At 42.8% G+C, this 14,421-nt stretch overlaps 1 protein-coding gene across 1 annotated transcript in view; it reads right to left on the bottom strand.

Moving 5' to 3' along the window:
• Positions 1 to 14,421, bottom strand: part of P2RY2 (purinergic receptor P2Y2) — a 46,461-nt gene that overhangs the window by 28,664 nt on the left and 3,376 nt on the right. The window contains exon 2 of the mRNA XM_072794483.1: positions 12,132 to 13,783. The gene's annotated coding sequence lies outside the window, so the exon portion shown is untranslated. The remainder of the gene's footprint in view (positions 1 to 12,131; positions 13,784 to 14,421) is intronic.

Genomic DNA, 14,421 nt, shown 5'->3' with positions numbered 1-14,421 from the left:
TGTGGGACTCGATCCCAGGACTCCAGGACCACGCCCTGGGCTGAAGACAGGCACTAAACTGCTGAGCCATCCAGAGATCCCCGCTTTTGTGTTTTTTTTTAATGTAAAATTTCTTTGTCACTTATGTTCTTCATTTAAAATTTTGACTACCATTTGGGATGTCTGGGTGGCTCAGCGGTTGAGCATCTGCCTTTGGCTCAGGGCATGATCCTGGTCCTGGGATTGAATCCCAGATCAGATTCCCTGCATGGAGCCTGCTTCTCCCTCTGCCAGTGTCTCTGCCTCTCTCTCATGAGTAAATAAATAAGATCTTTAAAAAATACAATAATTAAAAATTTGAATGAGTAATACATTTACATGTTTCAAAAATTAAAAATACAGGAAAAAAATATATGTGAAGTCTCCTTCTACCTCCCCACCATTCATCTACCTAGTTCCTACTCTTCCCTTTACCTCTAAGCTGGAAAGCAGTTTAATTAGTTTCTTGTCTATCCTTGACATTCTTTATGCAAATACAAATATTTCTACTTATTTTCCTTTAAAAAATGTAGTATACAATACAGATGGCCTTACATTTTATAACTTACTTGTATCTTAGGAATTTTTCCAAATTAGCACATTGGAAGCTTCCTCATTCTTTAGAGACTTCAGAGTATCCCATTGTTTAGAAGACAAATTTAACCAATCCTCCACTGGTGGATATTTGGGTTGTTTCCAACTTTTTGCTAGTACAAACAATGCTGCAATGAATATCTGTGCCCTGTACATACTTTTTGTTTGTGTAGGAAGTTTCACAGAAATATTATTACTAGATCAAAAGGACTGTGCATTTGTAAATTTGATTATTACCGCCAAATTGCCCGCCATTGAGCTCTTACCAGTGTAGCTTCCCATCAGCCCTGTACCAGAGAACCCGTTTCCCTACAGTCTCACCAACACTGTGATATCAGACTTTTGGAATTTTGCCAATCTGATAGGTGACAGACCATCTCAGTGTGGTTTGAATTTGCATTTCTCTTATTTTGAGCACCTCTTTTCATGGCAAAAGATACATTTCAGATCTACTTGCATTGCTTTTCTATCATATCCCTTAGCTATTTTTTTGTTAAGTTGTTGAACATACTGATTCTTATCAGCTTTTTATATTTTATCCCTTTGTCTGTTATCTGAATTAAAAATGATTTTCCCCAGCTTACCATTTGTCTTTTGACTTTACAAAGTCTCTTTTTTAAAATTGTAGAAGCTTCTATTTTTCTGTGGTTGAATTTATCAATTTCTTCTCTAATAGCTTCTGGATTTTGAGCCATAATTAGAAAGCCCATTCCTACTCCAAGATATTTTCCTGATGTTTTCTTTTAATGGTATAATTTTAAAATTATTTAAATTATTAAATAAATTATAATTACATCATTGATTACATATATTAAATAACTGAATTTTTAATTATTTATTATTTTAAATCTCATTTTTACATGTATACCTTTAGCACATTTGGACATTCTGTGTTATTGTGTTTCTCATAAGTGGCATAGAGTTTAGTTGAATTTTGTTTTAAACATGAGAATGTGAGAAAATTGCCTTCAATAGCATGGCTTAATTTATTCATATCGATTTCATAAATGATGTAGTCTCATTTTATTTCTTTATTTTTGTGCTTCCTTATTGCTTTGCTATATACATTCTAGGCTTTTCTTGGTTTTATCTTCTTTAATGCTTTAGAAAATAGAACTCTAATTTGTAATTGTATAAACCTTTAGATTAGTCAAGCATATATATTTAAATTCACATGTATCCAATTACCAAGTCAATAAATGTCTCTTATTGAGTATGTGCTATCCACTGTCCTGTTTTCTACAAGTCTGTGCTATTGTCTGCATTTTACAGATGAAGAAGCAAAGCTCATAGTGCGTTAAGTAGCTTGCCCAAGGTCGCCCAATAACTTTTTTTTTTCACCCAATAACTTTTGATGATCTCTTCTGGATGATGAAAAATTAAGCAGCTTCAGCCAGTCAGGGCCATCCCTGGTGCTGGAGAGGAGGAAATCTCAGTTAAACAACATTGCTGAAAGTGAGGGAAGGATGACTTCTTTGAAGTCAAATCCCCACAAGGATTTAAAATCCCTACAATGGATTTCACAAGGGCCTCAGAATCCTGTGATATTAAAGTCTTGGAGGGACACCTAGGTGGCTCAGCAGTTGAGCGTCTGCCTTTGGCTCAGGGCATGATCCTGGAGTCTCCAGATGAGTCCCACATCGGGCTCCCTGCGTGGAGCCTGCTTCTCCCTCTGCCTGTGTCTCTGCCTCTCTCCCTCTCTGTGTCTCTCATGAATAAATAAAATCTTAAAAAATAAAAAAATAAAGTCTTGGACTTAAGGGTGCCTGGGTGGCAAAATCTGTTGGGCGTCTGACTCTTGGTATTGGCTCAGGTCATGTTCTCAGGGTAGTGGGATCCAGTCCCAAGTTGGGTTTCACTCAGCACCAGAGTCCACTTGTCCCTCTCCCCTCCCCTTTCTCTCCCCCTCCCCTTGCTCCCATACTCATTAACATTCTCTCTTTCAAGTAAATTAATTAATTAATTAATTAATTAATTTTAAAAAACATACAGTCTTGGATTTCCCTCAATTTGATAGGTGAAAACTCATGTCTTGTTATAGTTTTGGCTTACATTTTTCTTAGGAGTGAGAGAAGCATCTTTTCCTCCCTGAAATCCATTTGCATTGCCACTTCTATGAACTGGCTATTCATATCCTTTGCCCACTTGGGAGGCACTCAGCAAATAACCACTATATCAAAGCCACCTGAGGTATAAGTTTGTTTTGAGAATACCAATCGATGACTTTTAGAATTCTGTTTTTTTATAGAAAATCATTTCAGAGATAATAAGCTCTTCATGTGAGTCTTCAGAACAATTTTCTTCCTCCCTGTGTGTAGAATCTTTTCATAGGTTCCTTATTGATTGTTTTTGTTCACTCTCTTGACCAGGCAGAGATAAAGCAAGACCAGGCATCACTTCCTCACCCTCTCAACATTATGTGGCTTTGCTTCATAATGATGGAAGTCTCAGTTCCACCATTAGGCAGACAGTGTAGACACAGAAAAAGAAAAGCTGATGTGGTAGGTTAGGGCTATGTCATCATCATCATCATTAATATTCACTGGCACTTAAATAGCATTGCCAAATATATATATAGTACTACATAGATATTTATATGAGAAAATATACAATACTATAATATATATACTATATATAGAATAGTATATAGGATACGTGTAAATTTACATACATGTATGTATGTATGCATGTATAGGCTGAATATAAATTTACACACAGATGTAAATTTAGTTGTCACAACAACCCTCTAAGATTGGTATCATTACTATACTCATTTTACAGATGATAAAGGTGATGCACAGAGAGGTTATATTACTGCCTAAGCTCACACAGCTAATAACTGGTGGAGTCAGACTCTAGGTTTTCTGACCCCAGAATCTGGGTCCTCAACACTCTGAGTGGCTTAGAGCATATCCTGTGTTGTCGGAGTATGACCAAAGGTCCGTCTAATCAGTGGTCCCTGACAGAAGAGTAGACAGTGGGCTGGGGCATCTGGGTGACTCAGTTAAGCATCCAACTCTTAATTTTGGCTCAGGTCGTGATCTCAGGGTTGTGAGATCGAGCCCTGCATTAGGCTCCGTACTGGGCTTAGAGCCTGCTTAAGTTTCTTTCTCTCCTTCTCCCTTTGTCCTTCTTTCCATCCAAAAAAAAAAAAAAGAGTAGGCAGTAGGGATTAGTTTGTTTAATCAACTTTGGAAGCCATTGGTTCTTCATTCACTAATTCATTTAATCTTTTGGTTTATTCATTTAACAAATATTTACTGAGTGCCTACTATGTGCCAACTTCTGAACTGGGTGCCACAGACACCAACACAAATTAGATATGGTCCTTGTCATTATGGAGCTTGCAGTAAAGAAAGAAGAGGGACATGGTCAGTTAATGACACTGTAACACACACTGTTCTGTTTCAGAGGGAGGAGCAGGTAGTGTGTCATCCAAGAATGTTTCTCAATCTGTCCCCATTCACCATCTAGTTAATATAATTTCTCTCTTGTACTTTGCCTTGTGACCTTCTCTTATCTTTAATGTGTATAGAGATCACAGCGAGTTTTGTATTTTTGTTTATCTTCCTGATTATTTTTGTAGGGAATGAAGAGTGGACTGATCAGTCATATCTGCTACCATTTTTTCATCCCAGAAATGTGGGCTTGTTAAAAATGTGAGTGATGGGGAGCCAGGAAGGGTTCTGAGTAGGGCAGATGGGCAATTTAGAATAGACGCTGGCTGTTGTGTGGAAAATAAATTGAATGGAAGAGATGATGAGGTACAGAGTGCAATGAGTACACTGCTCAGTGGTTTGGTGGAGGATGAGATCTGAGCAAAGACTGTGGCTGGGGGAGAGGAGGAAAGTATGGATCCCAGGAATATTAAGGAAATGGGAACTAAAGGACGTACTAATTCATTCAACACTCTTTTAATGAGCATCTATTAAGTGTCAGGCACTGTGCCAGATTCCAGGAATATGGCAGGAAACAAGATAAACACAGTCCCTGCCTTCACTGAGTCTAGAAGGAAAAGATGGACAATTGGAAAATTTTCAATAAAAGATGATAAATGATGTGAAAGGAGTAGTACAAGAAAACAAAAGGGGGACATGGAGGGGTGTGAGGCAGGAGTCCAGGCTGATACCCAGATTTCTGCCTCAACTGTAGGGATAGATGCCATCACCTGAGCCAGGGAATCCAGAAGGGCAGAAGAACCCTCTTGGATATCTTTTTCAGTCTCCCAAGTCTGAGGCAGGTGGGAGCAGGGGAGGTGGTGAGCAACTGCTGCTGAATGAAATAATAATGAATGTGGGTGTGTGGATACTCCCCAGCCCCCAGTTTGACTCTGAAAGAGGAAGACGGAGAGTAAAAGAAACTTGAAGTTTCAGGAAGCCTAACACTTACTCAATCCCCACAAACCACTAGCCTCTCCTCAGTTACCCAACAGGCCACATGAGACAGCCATGACTATTTTCTAATGTCCAGTGACCAGAGCTGGGCTGCCATGATGCAGTGTACTTGTGGCTTGGGCAGCACGCCTACTCAGCATAAACCTGGTCATTCTGAAGTCATCAGCATGGGCCCCACAGGTTGTTGGATGCTTTCCTGGAACTAGAGGGAGGAAATCACCAGCCCTGCAAAGTCCTTTGGTGCATGTCCCTAGAGTTAGTGGACCCTTCTCTGACTCCTGCATCCCCAGTATGCCTTTCCACTGTAACATCGAGTCCCCATCTACCTCCATCCAAGAGTAGGAGCTGGATGATCCCCCTCTACGTCCCCAACACTCAGCCCAGATCACCCTTCTCCCCAGCACATGATTCAGAACGTTTGTCAGGTTAGTTCAGAGACAGCTGTACCTTGACCCCCAGGGGCTAGTTTCTCTCACCCTCAGGAAAAGTCCTACCAACAGCCATACAAACACCAGTGCCATTCTTGGCATGTGGCAGCAGTGCCCATGGTCCTAACTCTGGGTAGAAAGCACCAACCACTGCCTGGCCACTGCTCCCTGAATATCTGAGAGTCTTGGAATTGTAGAATCTTAGAATCTGAAGGGATAGAAAGTCCCTCTGCAGTCATGTCCTCCAGTTCCCCTTTTAAGGAGTCCCAACTGTCCAGTGAAGGTTCTGATCACAATGCCCTTAGCTATGGGAACTCATCCCAACCTGGGACCTGAGACCTGCCTTATGTGACTTCAACAGAGATCCCACCTGCCCCCAGGGCCCAGATCAGCTCACCAGAGCAAAGGCTGGGTAGGGGTGGGGGTGAGGGTCTCTGTAACTGTCACTCTGCCATCCTTGAGAGAGAAGGATGTGAGCAGGAGTTCTTTCCTCTCAGGCCACAGTTAAAGTGTCCTCACATGCAATAACCAAACCATCAGTGGAGCCATATCAAGGCCAAGAAGGACAAGACACAAACCACTGAACAGAAAGTTGAAGTATTGTAGCCTATCTTGAGACAGTGTGCAATAATGTTTAAGAGCACCTGTTATATACTAGCTGTGTGACCTGGTGCTTAGTTTTCTTTTTTTTTTTTTCTTTTTTTTTTTTTAATTTTTATTTATTTATGATAGTCACAGAAAGAGAGAGAGGCAGAGACATAGGCAGAGGGAGAAGCAGGCTCCATGCACCGGGAGCCTGATGTGGGATTCAATCCCGGGTCTCCAGGATCGCGCCCTGGGCCAAAGGCAGGCGCCAAACCACTGCGCCACCCAGGGATCCCCGGTGCTTAGTTTTCTGAGTCTCAGTTTTCTTGCAGGTAGGATGGGGGGTAACCACACTGACTGGTGGGCTCACCGTGTGGATTAAATGAATGTATGTAAAAGATCAGCCCAGTGCAGCACTTGGGAGGTGCTCAGTGAATCTGGATTCTTGTATGGTGATGTCTGGAGACTACAGGAGCCATACACACTGACCCTGGCTCCTCAGGAACTTGCAACCTGCATTCCCTGCCAGGCAGAGGGTGACTGCAGCACCAGTGGGAAAGGAGAGACCTGCTCCACCCTGGCAAGTGCCCAACACCTCTGGTTACATCCATCTTGTGGTCTCCCCACCCCTCAGGTCTTTTCTACCTAAGAGTGAGTGAGGGTTCTCGTCCTATTCTATGGTCACTTATCTGTATGGCTCTTCAAGCTAACTGCCATGTGTTTACTAAGGTTTTCCAAGTGCCTGCTGGGAATAGGGGTCTGTATGGGCAGTCCCAGGGGATGAGAGGAACCACCAAGTGGGGACAGGGAGGTGAGGTGTCACACAGCTAGTGCAGGGCAGAGCAGGAAGTGGCCAGGTGGCCAGCAGGCCAGGCCAATTGTAGGCATTGCTTCCATGGCATCCCACATCTCTCCCAGTTAAATTCATTCTCATGCATTAAAGTCTGTTGTTTTTTGGCTTTTGGTTTTTTTCCTGGCTGTAGAAATCATTGCAGAAGATTTGAAAAGTATAGAAAAATATAAAACACAAGATAAAATATTCTGACAGTCCTGATCCACACAGAAAACTGATGTTAAGATTTTGGTGTGTTTTAGGGATGATAAAGTACAATTTGTGGAATATGGTCAATAATATTTTAATAACGTTATATGGTGACAGATGGTGACTACAATTATGGTAAGCATTGCATAATGTATAGGATTATCAAATCACTATCTTGTATGCCTGAAACTAATATAACATTGTAGGTCAACTATGCTTCAATAATAAAGAAAAAGATTTTGGTGTGCTTTATACTGTAATTTTTATGCATTTTAACCTAGTCATAATGAATATATAATTGTATACACTGCTTTTTTCCAGTACCATAATGACACAGCATTTTCCTGGGTTTTTACAATGTAGTCAGTTCAATCCTGCCCTGTTGATTTCAGACAATCATTTTAACAAACACCTTAATTTATGTTGGGATTTAGCTGCCTCTCCCCAGGATAGACTGGCTTGGGGTGCTAGTCTGGAAGAAAAGGGGGAGGGAGGAGGAGGAGAGGAAGAGAGGCAGAGGGGAAGGAGAGAAAAGAGGAGGAGAGAGAACCGGATACCTCAAGATTCATTTTCTTTGTTCTTCTCTCAAGCTAAGTCTGTTTCTTAGTACTGAAAAACACCAGGGCAATCACCTGACCCCCAGAGTCACCTGAGCTCACCTGATGTCCTTCTGAATCTGTCCCTGCTCATTCAACACACCCAGCCCTAAAAGGAAGGGAACTCACTACTTGGTAAGAAAAAAAGTCTTCCTCCCTGACAGCCAGCCCTGCAGACTCCAGGCAACAAAGACCCTGTTTCAGCCATCCTGCCTACACTTGAGTCTCCCCACTGGTTCCGTGACTTGGTTCCCAGGCCTCTGTAGTCATTTTTTTTCTGATCCAAAGCATACCCCAGCATGTCAAAGAGGCCCCAGAGCTCCAGGTGGGTTTGACTGTGGAATGGAACAGGGCAACCATCTTCTGTGTTCCCGACCCTATGGCTCTGTTACTCTACACCTTGGCTCATGTAGAGCTTATGGTCAACTCAAACTGAGTTCTTTTTTTTTTTTTTTTTTTAGGGGGTTGGGGGAGAGAGAGAGAGAGAGAGATGGGGAGGGGCAGAGGGACAGGGAGAGAAAGAATCTGAGGCAAGCTCCACACCCAGTGCCGAGCCCGATGCAGGACTCAATCTCACAACCCTGAGATTATGACCTGAGCCAAAATCAAGAGTCAGACGCTTAACTGACTGAGCCACCCAGGCACTCTCTGAGATCCTTTTTGCATCATTATTCTCCCACATTCTGTGCTTGGACAATCATTGGAAGAAACCTAATGTAGGGATCCCTGGGTGGCGCAGCGGTTTGGCGCCTGCCTTTGGCTCAGGGCGCGATCCTGGAGACCCGGGATCGAATCCCACGTTGGGCTCCCGGTGCATGGAGCCTGCTTCTCCCTCTGCCTGTGTCTCTGCCTCTCTCTCTCTCTCTCTCTCTGTGACCATCATAAATAAATTAAAAAAAAAAAAAAAAAAAGAAGCTCCTCAAAAAAAAAAAAAAAAGAAACCTAATGTAAAACTTAATACTTTGCCTTCTTTATATATTTGCATTGTGAATTAAGCTCTCCCTCTTGGCTTCTTTTTGTGGGTGAGTTTGATACATGTGTGCTGTTTATGCAATTTATTGATAAGATGATAACCTGAACCAGGCCCAGGACACATGTGAGCCTCCATGTGAGTTTGATTAGCATCCTAAAAGCCTGTGAAGAAATATTACCTTCCTTACAAATCTAGTCACGCATAGGTATACACCCAAATGAATTGAAAACAGGTACTAAAAACAAATATTTACACATGAATGCTCATAGCAGCACTATTCACAATAGCTAAAAGGTGGAAACAACTCAAATATCCATCAATGGATGAATGAATAAACAGAATGTGATATATACTACAAAGGAATATTATTCAGCCATAAAAAGGAATGAAGTTCTGACACATGCTACAATGCAGATGAACCTTGAAAACATTATTCTAGGAGCCCACAAAAAAGCCACATATTATATGATTCCATTTATATGAAATAACCAGAATAGATACAGAGGTTGAGGGGAGAGGGGAATGGGGGTGATAACATTCTAGAACTAGATAGAGGGCGTGGTTGTACAACACTATGAATGTATAAAAACCATTGAATTGTGTACTTTAAAATGGTTAATTTTAGGGCACCTGGGTAGCTCAGTCAGTTAAGCATCTGCCTTCAGCTCAGGTCATGATCTCAGGGTCTTGGGAGGGAGCCCAGCATTGGGCTTCCTGCTCAGCAGGGAGTCTGCTTCTCCCTCTCCCTCTGCCTGCCACTCCCTCTGCTTGTGCTCTCTGTCAAATAAATTAAATCATTAGAAAAATAAATAAATAAAATGGTTAATTTTATGTTAAGTGAATTTCACCTCAATTAAAGAAAAGTGCATCCGCAGAAAAAAAGGATACCCAATGTATTCAACAGACAGCCTTGTGCCAGGTGTCGGAACATAGAGATGAATAAGGCCTGCTCCCTGTTACAGCAGGTAGAGCTCAAAGCCTTTGAAACTGAGAAGGGGCTACCCTCTGAAATTCACCTTCCACACCACAGATTCTCTCACTGGTTACTATGATCATCACTGTGCAGACTTCCAGGCCTACTGCCCCTCCCATCTTAGCGATCTGGGTTGGCATGACACAGAATGGATCCTCTGAGAAACTTTGCAGCGGAGAAACCCGACATAACTTTAGCCATGTCATCAAGGTTAACAACCACAGTGCTAAGCCATGTTGATAACATATACCCTTGATCTGATGTAATGAGACTGGCACTTCACCTGTGTGATCTTACTCCCAAGAACTTGTAACTCCAGTTTAACCATGAGAAGATAAACTCAACACCAAAGAAACAAACAATCCAATCATGAAATGGGCAAAAGACATAAACAGAAATCTCACAGAGGAAGACATAGACATGGCCAACATGCACATGAGAAAATGCCCTGCATCACTTGCCATCAGGGAAATACAAATCAAAACCACAATGAGATACCACCTCACACCAGTGAGAATGGGGAAAATTAACAAGGCAGGAAACAACAAATGTTGGAGAGGATGCAGAGAAAAGGGAACCCTCATACACTGTTGGTGGGAATGTGAACTGGTGCAGCCACTCTGGAAAACTGTGTGGAGGTTCCTCAAACAGTTAAAAATATACCTGCCCTACGACCCAGCAATTGCACTGTTGGGGATTTACCCCAAAGATTCAGATGCAATGAAACGCCGGGACACCTGCACCCCGATGTTTATAGCAGCAATGGCCACGATAGCCAAACTGTGGAAGGAGCCTCGGTGTCCAACGAAAGATGAATGGATAAAGAAGATGTGGTTTATGTATACAATGGAATATTACTCAGCTATTAGAAATGACAAATACCCACCATTTGCTTCAACGTGGATGGAACTGGAGGGTATTATGCTGAGTGAAGTAAGCCAGTCGGAGAAGGACAAACATTATATGTTCTCATTCATTTGGGGAATATAAATAATAGTGAAAGGGAATATAAGGGAAGGGGGAAGAAATGTGTGGGAAATATCAGAAAGGGAGACAGAACGTAAAGACTGCTAACTCTGGGAAACGAACTAGGGGTGGTAGAAGGGGAGGAGGGCGGGGGGTGGGAGTGAATGGGTGACGGGCACTGGGGGTTATTCTGTATGTTAGTAAATTGAACACCAATAAAAAATAAATTAAAAAAAATAAAAAATAAAAAAATAAAAAAATTACCATGAGAAGATCATCAGAAAAACTCAAATTGAGCAGAGCCCAGCTGGCTCAGTTGAAAGGGCATGTGACTCTTGATCTCAGGGTTGTAAGTTTGAGCTCCACGTTGGGTGTAGAGATTACTAAAATAAATAAATAAACTGTACCCCTCCCCCCAAAAAAGAAAGAAAAACTCAAATTGAAAGTCTATTAGAGGGGATCCCTGGGTGGCTCAGCAGTTGAGTGCCTGCCTTCGGCCCAGGGTGTGATTCTGGAGTCCCGGGATTGAGTCCCACGTCGGGCTCCCTGCATGGAGCCTGCTTCTCCCTCTGCCTGTGTCTCTGCCTCTCTCTCTCTCTCTCTCTCTCTCTTTCTCTATGTGTCTCCCATGAATAAATAAATAAAATCTTTAAAAAAAAGTCTATAAGATATCTGGCTAATACTCCTCAATACTGTCAAGGTCATCAAAAATAAGGTAAGCCCAAGTAACCATCCCAGACCAGAGACAGTCCAGAGAGGCATGATGATGTGATATCCTGGACATAAAGAAGACATTAGGTAAAAGCCAAAGAAATCCAAATAAAATACAGACTTTTGTTAGTTAATAGTAATGTATCAATACTGGTTCTTTAGTTGTGACAGATACAGATGGTTCCCTACTTACGATGGTTCAATTTAGGATTTTTTAACTGGAGGATGGTGAAACAGTGATACACATTCAGTAGTAACTGTACTTCAGATTTTGAGGTTTGCTCTCTTCCTGGCTCTCTTGTGATGCAGAGTGATGGCAGGCAGTTGAAGCCCTCAGTCAGCTGGGAAATCTTGGGGGATAAATAACCAATATGCTTATAATCATTCTGTACTTATACAAGCATTCTGTTCATCACTTTCAGTACAGTATTCAATATATTCCATGAGATATTCAATAATTTATTATAAAATAGAATAGGTTTTGGTTAGACGATTTTGCCTAACGTAAGTATTCTGAGCATATTTAAGGTAGACTAGGCTATGCTACATGTTCAGTAGGTTAGGTATATTAAATGCATTTTTAACTTAATGTGATTTTCAACTTATGATAAATTTTTTTGGGACATAACTCCATTGTAAGCCAAGGAAGATCTGTATGTTAAAATAAAGGAAACCGGGTAAGGGTTAAAATCCTTACAAGAACTGGAACAAGGCTGTTCAGAGATGACAATGGGGAAATGAATGGAGTGTGACCTACTCAATAGTCTACAGGTGTCACTACTAAACAGCTGTAGCAGTGTCACTTGTTCTCCAGGTGCTCAGTGACCGCAGAGAGAAAAATAAGTTCTTACCTGATTATGACCCTGCTTTCCAAGTCGCTGACCGCCTCTTCCTGTCTTGGGAGCACGCTTATAGACACCAGTAACTTTAAATATCCAGACTAAGAAAGCCATGGTGTACGGCCCTACAAAAGTTCTGCTTTCTAGGTCCTGGACACACCTTCTCCAGAGGACTTATATCAGGAAGAACTTTAGATGAGACATCTCACTGTCTTCTCACAGGGTGTAGTCTTGGGGCTGATGGTTATGTTCTAAGTCATCAGTAGACTGATATCTTAATCCAACATAATATTCATGGGTACTCCTGCCCATTAACCAGGTGTCATTTTCTTCTCTATTGAATGAACATTCCTCCATTTGGTACATGAAGATATCATGGATGCCTTAGACCAAGGCCTTTCTTAATTGAAGTGCAGGGCAGGGAAGTTTAGAGATTAAGAGGAATAGTTTGGAATACATAGCCCTAGATTCAAATCCTCATTCCATCACTTATTAATTTACTTAAACCCCTATGACCCCAGTTTCTACAACTGTAAAGTAAGGATAATAATAATGTCTGTTTGACAGGATTGTTGTAGAATGAGATGAGATAATTCATGTAACAGGCTTAACACAGTACCTGGTATATAAGGGCTCAGACTCCTGTCAAGGTTCTCTGATAAAGCTTATGAGAAGTCCACAGGTTCCAAGGAATTCACACCTGCCACCACGGCCACAAGTCCATTAGTGACACAGAAGCCGGAGTAGAAAAAGAGGGCTGGCTGGATCCTGGAGCCAGTGGGTAAAAAAGAAGAAATAGCAAAGGATCTATCCATAGCCAAACTTGACTATGGGTCACTGGAGAAGAGACCATTGCAGGGTGGCTCTCAAAGTCTCGTGCATGCCTGTACCCAAGAGGACTATATATTCTCCAGAGTCATCATCAGATGAGTCACCATTCAAACCGCCTCATTTCCATCCCACTGAAGGCTTGCATTGCACCAGGCACATATCCGGAGAGGCTAGGGAAGTCTAGAAGATCCAAGACGTGAGTTGATAGGACCTGAGCTCCTGAAGCACCCCTAGTATACCGGACACTAGCCCTTTAGCCGAAGGACTACAAGGAGGCCCAGGTGGTACACCCAGGGACAGCCACGGAGGCAAACAGCTGGAAGTCTCAGGGCAGATCAGCCCCTAATTTTACCCTGGTGCCCAGCACTGTGCCTGGCATATAACAGGTGCTTATTGACCACACAGGTGAGAGAATGAAAGGTGTCTGTCCTCAAGGCCTTCATGGTCTAGCAGGGGAGACTTGGCACACTTCAAATCCACCCAGAATCTTGCCCAGCATAAGCCTGGATTGTGGCCACTGAATATCTTGGTGGAGGGAAACACTTCTAAGGTGGTGAGTGAGAGGATGTGGGAGCCTGGCAGTAGAGGAGGAATGCTCTGTGTGTGCACAAGGCCCAGCTGTCCCAAGAGTGTGGGGGAGCCACATGACTCAGGGTAGGGCAGGGCTGCAGGCTAGAGGAAGGGTGGGGTACCAGGGGAAAGGGCAAATGAACCTCAGGAGGAGCTCATCCCATTCTTCCTGCTTTCCTCCGTCCTTTCATCGTTTACTGCTCCTGGGCAAAGGCCACTGCAGAAGTTCACAGACAAGCAACAGCTTCGCCGGCTTCTGCAACCTAAGTAGCAAAGATCAAAATGCGACAAAGTGCCAAAATAAAGTACCATCTCAGAAATTACTTAAAAAATAAGGACAGCTCAGTGTCATAGGAGTGTGAGCCTCGGTGGTGGACAAGCCGGGTTCAAATCCCAGTTTAGCCTAAGCTCCTTAACTCACCTCAGCTACGTGACCCTCAGCGTCTACTTTAATCTGGGTGCAGGTCATGGTGTTTGGAATGGGCCTGGCTCATTCACCTAGTTGTGGGTTTGGTGACATGTGGGTAGACATCACCTGTCGCCATTCCAGTCCCTAGCGGCCAAGGGGCCTGGGCAGACATTAAAAGCCACAGGGATCTCCATGTAGGGCCAGAAAGCCAGTCACCTTTCCTGATGCTGTTGAGTGACTGTGATCACCTATTAAAATAGTCCCAGGGATCCCTGGGTGGCGCAGCAGTTTGGCGCCTGCCTTTGGCCCAGGGCGCGATCCTGGAGACCCGGGATCGAATCCCACGTCGGGCTCCCGGTGCATGGAGCCTGCTTCTCCCTCTGCCTGTGTCTCTGCCTCTCTCTCTCTCTCTCTCTCTGACTATCATGAATAAATACATAAAATCTTAAAAAAAATAAAATAGTCCCAGCAACATTCATTACCCAAGGGGAG

The sequence above is a fragment of the Canis lupus genome, chromosome 23 (assembly GCF_048164855.1).
Source record: "Canis lupus baileyi chromosome 23, mCanLup2.hap1, whole genome shotgun sequence".
NCBI classification, from domain to species: Eukaryota; Metazoa; Chordata; class Mammalia; order Carnivora; family Canidae; genus Canis; species Canis lupus.
Note: the sequence above shows the minus strand (reverse complement) of the source record. Positions and strands in the feature narration are given on the sequence as shown.